Source organism: Globicephala melas, chromosome 1 (assembly GCF_963455315.2).
Source record: "Globicephala melas chromosome 1, mGloMel1.2, whole genome shotgun sequence".
Classification (NCBI taxonomy): Eukaryota; Metazoa; Chordata; class Mammalia; order Artiodactyla; family Delphinidae; genus Globicephala; species Globicephala melas.
The window spans coordinates 26,577,889-26,586,111 of NC_083314.1; the positions used below are offsets into that span (position 1 = coordinate 26,577,889).

Here is an 8,223-nt window from a genome sequence, read left to right on the forward strand (position 1 = left end):
ACCTGCCAATGCGGAGGACACGGGTTCGAGCCCTGGTGTGGGAAGATCCCACATGCCACAGAGCAACTAAGCCCGTGCGCCACAACTACTGAGCCTGCGCTCTAGGGTCCGCGAGCCACAACTACTGAGCCTGCGCTCTAGAGCCCACGAGACACAACTACTGAAGCCTGAGCGCCCTAGAGCCCACGCTCCACAACAAGAGAAGCCACCGCAATGAGAAGCCCACGCACCGCAACAAAGAGTAGCTCCCGCTCACAAGTAGAGAAAGCCCGCGCGCAGCAACAAAGATCCAATGCAGCCAAAAATAATTAATTAATATAAAAGAGTTAAAGACAGACTCTAACGCTGTTATTTGCCTGATTCTCCCAATCCCTAGTGCATGTTTCAAAGCCTGCAGCTCTAACGGAATCTCCCCTCTCAGTGGTTACACAGGACACATGCTAATCCCTCCCTTTATCCCTAACTTGCCTTGAAACACATGGGACACCAGCCCACAAACCAGATGATGCACCTGGTCTTGACAGTGGCAATGGTGGCATTCACATCCTTGGGCACCACATCTGCATGGCAGAGCAGGCCATGTATTTGCCATGGTGAGGGTCACACTTGACCCATCTGACTGGAGGGTTTAAGCAGGCATCGGTGATCCCTGACACCAAGAGCTGCTCATGATAGCCCTTCTCATTTGAGACAATGTGTGAGCAGGTCACCAACAGAAAGTGGATGCAGAGGTAGGGCACCAGATTGGTCTGGAACTCTGTGAGGTCCACATTGAGGGCACTATCAAAATGCAGAGAGGCAATGATGGAGGACAATCTGGTCCCTGAGCCAGTTGAGGTTGGTGTAGGTAGGGCACTTGATGTCCAGGTTACAGTGACAGATATCATAGATGGCCTCATTGCCTACCGTGAAGGCATAGTCCAAGTGCTCCAGGGTGGTATGGGTGGTAAGGATGGAGTTACCAACTGCTGTGGACACTTGAGAGGCTTGGTAGATAGTAAACTTCAACTTGGATTTCTTTTTTTGTGTGTGGTACGCGGGCCTCTCACCGTTGTGGCCTCTCCCGTTGCGGAGCACAGGCTCCGGACGTGCAGGCTCCGCGGCCATGGCTCACGGGCCCAGCCGCTCCGTGGCATGTGGGATCTTCCCGGACCGGGGCACGAACCCATGTCCCCTGCATCGGCAGGCGGACTCTCAACCACTGCACCACCAGGGAAGCCCTCCAACTTGGATTTCTTGCCACAGTCAACAGAACGCTGTTCCATCAGCAGAGAGATGAAGTCTGGGCCAGTGTCCTCCTTAAAGCTATGCAAGATCAAGAAACCCTGAAGCCCAGTACACTGGTCTGTCTAGGGTAGGAGATAACACTGTTAAGGATGCAGATGGCATAATCATCTGTCCCCAGCCCTCTTCTCCTGACAGGATTCTTTCCTGTCTGCAAAACTATTGTGACCTAACTACAACTGTATTCACTTCTATACTTCAAAAACACAAAACTTTGAAGCATAATTTATACTTAACTGTATACATATTATTATACACACAGTGAATGCTTTGACAAATGTATATACCTATAGAACTATCAAACCAATCAAAATATAGAAATTTCCATCACTCCAGAAAGTTCTCTCATGCTCTGTTGCTTCACCTCTATAGATGTGAGAAGAGAATACCTACAAGGGGCTTGGAGTTCTGGGGAGACAGATGACCTAGAAGGGCAGTGCTGTGTGTGTGAAGTGTCAGGGGTGAGGGGAGGGGAGATGAGGGTCAGGTGGACATTGGATCTGTAGTCAGAGAGCTGAGCCCTCTCAGCTTTGTAGCTCTGCCACCTAGTTGCAGGAGAGTGGGACTGGGGCTGGTGGTGGTGGTATCCAGGCCCCACCTCAGACTGGAACCCAGGAACCTGCAGGTTTAACAAGTACCCTTGGTGATTCTGATGTAGTTGTTCCTTGGACTAGAAAAGCGTCAGACTATACCAGACACATGAGTAGTAACAATATAAAAGTTCTTCATTTGCAATATTACATATATCAAATCATTATGTCCTATACCTGAAACTAATATGTCATATACAATTATATATATTATATACAATAAATATACATTATGTACAATAAAAATTTTTAAAAGCAAAAAATAAAATAAGTAGGCTTTATGTAAATTGACAACTAAAAGAAATTCTCCTTTTTAAGAAAGGTCTAAGCTTAAAGGGGTGCTTTGTCATATTTTCACACAGAATCCCATTCCTCAGGTCACCCGCAAGTCCTCAGTCTTTGAGCAGCAGAGAGTATGTCTGGACAATCCTTTTAGAGGGCCAGTGCCAAAATACTGGCTCCTAGCTGGCCTTGGTCCTGGCTCTCCCAGCCTCAGGCAAGGGATAGGATAAACTGGAAAAGTGTCTAAAAGCTAAGAGGAGCCTCTCCCAGCTGGAAAGCCCTGCTTAGGAGTCCAAGAACAACAAGCTGAACTTCTGAGGCAGCTTCCTCCCACCTGCTGGGGCTAGAGATGGATCAAAAATCAAAAAAAGGTTTGGATCAGACAATCAGGCGTGGCAAAGCAACAACCAGCAAGGCAGAAGCCAGAGTCCACAGGCTCAGGGCAGAGCAAGTTACTCAGACTTCTAACCCTAGATCCACACCCAGGACACGCAGCTCCCCCTAGAGGAAGCAAGTGGACAGACAGGCCAGAGGAACCAGCACCGGCCATAGGCCTGTGGTTCCCCTTTCTTCCACACAAGTCCAGCCTCCCAGGTGCCAAGGGCACTTGGTCTGCTCACTAGTTTTTGGATCCACTCCAGCACCGGATCGAGGATCTCCTTCCCCACAGTGTAGTGGCCTTGGGCAGAGTTGCTGGCAGCCTCTTCCTCGCCAGATATCAGCTGCTCAGGGTAGAAGAGCTGCCTATACCTGCCAGTTCTAACCCCATCCTGTGCGGAGGAAAGGTCTCCTCCACACAGGCACTAGGACCTTTCCTGCTGAGCTCCCCCACGTAGAACCGAAGATCAGGGCCTGAGGCCCACTTGTAAAGCCCAGTCCTACCTGGGCTGTGAGGGGGAAAGTTAGGGGGTCCCTTTTCCAGTCCCTTCCCTCTCATCATAGCCACTTCATTCTGCTTAGTAAGGAATCAGGGGTGTGTTCACGGGAATCTCATTTGACTTTTGATTGGAATAAGAACACAGACTAATGCAGAAAACCCAGTCCACAGTTCAACATCTATAACAACGTCTGTAGGAAGATGGGGGAGGGGTGACATTTTCAGGAACAAGAAACTGAGGAAATCCAGACGCAGAAAGGAGGAAGCAGAGAACCCCTTGAGAGCCAAAAACAGCCAAGTTCACACAGGTCCACATCCTATTAAGGGGCCCATTTCAGTTAAACTCAGCACCCAGTTCCTTAGGCAATGTTATCCCTGAGAGCCTGAGGGTAGGGAAAGGGAAGTTTAAAGTTTCTGCTTTAACATCCACTCTTTCCTGTAGTCTTCTTTCTAGGCCTGACCCCTGACTCAAACATCTAGTGGTTTCCCAGGCAGAGCTCTCTGACTCATCTCCCTCTCAGCACAGGAAGCCCGCAGGACCCCTCCTGAAGACAGTCTAGACAAAAGCAACAGACCTTATTGTTGTTCTTGGCTGGTGACTGCCTGCATTCCAAGAGCTTTTCCCCTAAGCAGAGCTCCCAGCTGATTTGGGAGATGGCAAAAATATGGGCTGGGGGTGGGGAACCCACCAAGTGCCCACTCACCTATGACAGAAGGCTCCAGGTCCACAAAGACAGTCCCAGACACGTGCTTGCCAGCCCTGTCTTACTGATGGGTGTTGAAAGGGGTCAGTGCAGCTCCCCAGTGCCTTGTTGCTGGGCACAGTGCCACTGGGCTGGATGTTGTGCTCCAGGCAGTAGAGCTCCCAGTAGGCACTACCCATCTGCACCCCAGCCTGGCCCACAGGGATAGAGATACACCCACTATAGAGATAGAGACCGTGGCACGGTCTGCGGAGGGCCAGGGGCTTTAAAAGACTTCCCTGGGAGCACCCCTTTATCTGTCCTCCCTGGAGCCTGAAGCCTAGCAGTGCATTACCTGGTTCCCTTTACTGGGTTCCCTTTCCAGGCCTTCCCACACTTTAAGGCCCTCATTTTCTCTTCATTTACCCAGGGCTTGAGAACAAAGATGGCTAAAGCCTAGATCTTCTAGAGAAAGTCAATACCAAGCAGCCAAACCCCACTGCCTAGTGCCCTGTCTTGCTGGCTGGGATGATTCTAGAAGGCACAGAGCCCCCGCATGCCAAGATAGGGCACCCTGGAGCTTCTAGCCCTAGACCCCTAGGAGAACGAGTCTCCAAGGCCGGGACTTGGTGTCCTCCACACCCTGAAGCGGGCAGAAGTTGGAGTTCAGGTCTGTGGCTTAACGGAGGCACAGACTCTGGAGTTAGAGCGCTTTGAAAGCTCATCTGCACCCTCCACTTTTGGGGGGATATGCACCTACTCTGGACACTTGTCCTGGCCCCCTGAGTACAGATGGGTTAATCCAGATAATTGCTTAAGGGTCACAATGAAAGCAGAAAACTCACCTCACCCGTCCACTCTCCTCATTGAGGTAACTCCTGTGATGGACAGACTCTCCCGGCTTTCGGTCCTTCAACCCAGTCCAGTCTAGACCTTCCCAGATGCAGAGCGGATCTTCTAGAACATCGGCAACAGTTTCACAGTTCAGTTTAGTTAGGAACTGTCCTCCAAGACAGCCTCAGAGCCTCCACAGGGGTTCTGCCCAGCGGTGGGGATCCCGAGATTCCCGGGAGGCGCCGGGGTCTGTGTACACACCCTGACTTCTCCCTTTTAACTGAGGGACTTAGCGTCCTTGGGCACCGCAACAGGACAGAGGTGGGACAAAGTTCACTGACACCCCTGGTCAGGTACGGACCAAACGTCATGCGCCTTAGACCTCCGGCTCGAGTCCGGCCACCCAGCCTCAGAACCCGAGCGAACCTGCTGGAGGCTCCCCGCCGTCCCGGTCCCCGCCCCCGAACGGGCGTGGTGTCCGAGGCAGGCAGCACCGCCCCCCGCCCGCGGCTGGGGAAACGCACGGACCCGGGTGTCCCGCCACGCCGAAGGGAAGGCGCGGAGAACAGCCGGGCTCCGACGCCCCGTCCGCCCGGCCTTTCCGCGCAGCCCACAGTCGCCGCCAAGTCTCCCCCCCGCGCCCGGGATGCCGGCGTCCCCTCACCGTGGTCTCTCGGAGAGGTGGAAGCTGCGGAGGGCCCCTGGAGGGCGGGCGCGCCACGAGTCCCCAGCCGCACCCCACCCTGCGGCTTAGAGTCCCGGCCGAGCCGCCGGCCTTGCCCCTTAGCCGGGCTCCAGTTGGGAGGGGGCACCTCTCTCGCTGCCAGGCCCCCACCCGCGCCCGCCCGTCTCTCCGCTACTGGGCGGCCGCCTGCGAAATATCTCCGCCTTGGCCGGCCACTGGGAGGTTTGCAAAGCCCAAGGGAGAGAAAGCCTCAGGGATTCGAGTCCTCCGGCCAGCTTGACCCTCTTCCCTGGTGGTGTATGCTGGGTCTGAAAAGTTGAAGCTTTCAGGGGATGCCTCATTCTGCTTTTGTTTTCGGTCTTTACCCGGGCAACACCGCGGACCTGGTGGGAAAAGCGCACAAACTTTGGAGGGCGATGCAGATTTGAGGTCCACAAACACCAGAGAAAGAGAGATGCTGTAATGAGAACCAGGTGCTGGGAGGTTCGAAGGAGGGACAAAATGTGGCTAGGGTGGGGGAGGGGCGGGCAGACAGGTGTGGGCGAGAGCACCGCAGGTGCAGGTAATTGAAGTATTACCCTTGACTGGGGTGGGGTGGGGGTGGGGCAACTGTTTCTGTTCAGGTGTCTCAGATTTCCAAAAGAGCAAGGGGTCCAGGCTGGCTGAAGCAGATCCAAGAGGCCTTGTGTGGTGGAGATGAAAAAGCAGGCTAGGGTCTTGAATGCTACTCTGAAGCATTTGCACATAATTCCACTGACTCTGGGGAACCATTGAGGGTCTTTGATCAGAGGAGTGATGTGATCAGAGCAGCATTTTAGGCAGTACATAGATGTTGCTCCTATGTCCCCCATCCCGGAGGTGGTTTGCTATTTTTCCACACTAAAGGGCATACACACATTTTCCCTCTCTCCAAGCTGTTTGTCAGCTGTCTAAAATGAGGTTTTACTTCTAAATACGTAACATAAAAATTATTCCATTTCCTAATTTGGGAGGGTTAATTAGTGCTTGGCTTTATAAAATGATTGGGCACACCACAATGATTACCCTTACTATTTGTGCAGCACATTGCAGAGGAAGCCAAGCATCTGTCATCTCCTAGGCTCACTTTCTGGTGGAAAGGTGACTGCACCCAGCTTATGCGGGTCAGGCCTGGAGACTTGAATTCTTGCCTTAGAAGACCTGCAGCTGTAAATGACTTTCTGGTGATAGAGCACACGAAGACTTAAAGTTACTGTGTCACTCGCCAGTGCCCCCTGCATTCCTGCAGCTGTTTTTCCACAAGACTCTAGCCATGTCATTTGAAAGTATCCTGAAATATTTTTAAACTTAATGCTGAGGTGGCAAAAGTGGTTTAAGTCCAGGGTGCGAGGTTAACTTTCAAACTCTGAAAAGTATTCTTTGGTCTCAACCCTTGGGTTTTATGGGGCTGCCAGCTCTAAAGTGGATGCCTCTGGTCAAGGGATAAGATGCGAGTGTGTGCGTGAATATTCAAGTAAGTATCAGTATTTTGAAAACCCTCATATATACAAAGCTAAGACATGGTTATTCATTGCCTGTCACTGCCCCAAACAAAACTCAAATGTTGTGTCCTACTGAAGGTGGGCATATCAATGATTAAAATGAAGCTACTTGGCCATAAACTCAAAAAGTCAAACTCAAGACCATCTCTCTTCCTTGTCTCTCCTGATTAGGCATCCATTCCACCCTCTAGTAGAGCTGACCAGTTAAAAACGTCCTTCCACCACTCCACTGAATAGAGTGCACTCTAACCAAGAGATTATAAATACATTTGAAACAGTGACATCCTAGTGTTATTTTATGGAAATTACACAAACCCTCCTCTCTTGATGTAAATATGCTTCTTTATATCACACCAATTAAAATTAGTCCTTTTACAAGGTATTTGGATTTATTTCTATTATCTAAACTGCTTCCAAGTTTAGACTTATTTTTTGTTGTTGTTTGTTTTGGGCCCTGAGGTTCTCAACCAGGGATTGAACCTGGGTCCCCAGCAGTGGAAGTGCTGAGTCCTAATCACTGGACTGCCAGGGAATTCCCTAGATTTTTATTTTTAACTTTTCCTTCTCCTTTTATCTATATCACCTGTCGACCTGAAAAATAAAACAACCAGTTATTTTACCAGCAAAATGGGTTTATTTGGGAGTAGTAGAGAATTGCAATTCAGGACAGGCAAGCTATGGTGAATCATGGGCAACACCAGAGAACAAAGGAGAGGGACTTGCTTTTATTAGGTTTTAGGAAGAAATTGCTAGGGTTGTTTTGAACGAAAGTTCATTGGAGAAGAGCCAGAGTCTGAGGTTGTGGCAGTTTCTCATTGGCTGCAAGTGGTAGTTAGTGCATTGTTGCTGGGTCAGGGAAGGATCTTCCTTTTTCTTGAAAGCAGGAGATAAAACTGCTCTGTGAAAAACGTCCTCCCTTATACCAGAAGAAAAGTAACATTGTTCCTTCTTGCCGCTGGTTATGCAGGCTGCAACAAGTGGCAGGTGGGTGAGAGCTCCCTCTTTAGGGCTTCCTGACTCCATTTAAGATGAGGTTTCTTTCATTTTCACATTTCCCTCTTTGATCACCATCTTTCCTTGAAAGCATTGCTGATCAAGAGTCAGGTTTTCCAGGCTTCCCTGGTGGTGCAGTGGTTGGGAGTCCGCCTGCTGATGCAGGGAACACGGGTTCATGCCCCGGTCTGGGAGGATCCTGTTCATGCTGCGGAGCGGCTGGGCCTGTGAGCCATGGCTGCTGAGCCTGTGCGTCCGGAGCCTGTGATCCGCAGCGGGGGAGGCCACAGCAGTGAGAGGCCTGCGTACCTTTTCCGCATTTAGAGATTTTGTCCCTCCAGGAAGGAGCTTTCCTGGTTGTCCTGCCCCACGTTGGAGGGAAAGTGCAGACTGGAAACCACTGAGGCCACATTTGAGGGAAAAAGAAAAGTAGGAGGGATAACTCTCAGGCATTTCCCATCTAAAGTCTTTATCT

General features: G+C 50.9%; 1 pseudogene; it reads right to left on the reverse strand.

Annotated features, from left to right (window-relative positions):
• Positions 1-459: 459 nt before the first annotated feature.
• LOC132598219 (tubulin alpha chain-like) lies at positions 460-4,127 on the reverse strand (annotated as a pseudogene).
• Between the last annotated feature and the right edge of the window lie 4,096 nt (positions 4,128-8,223).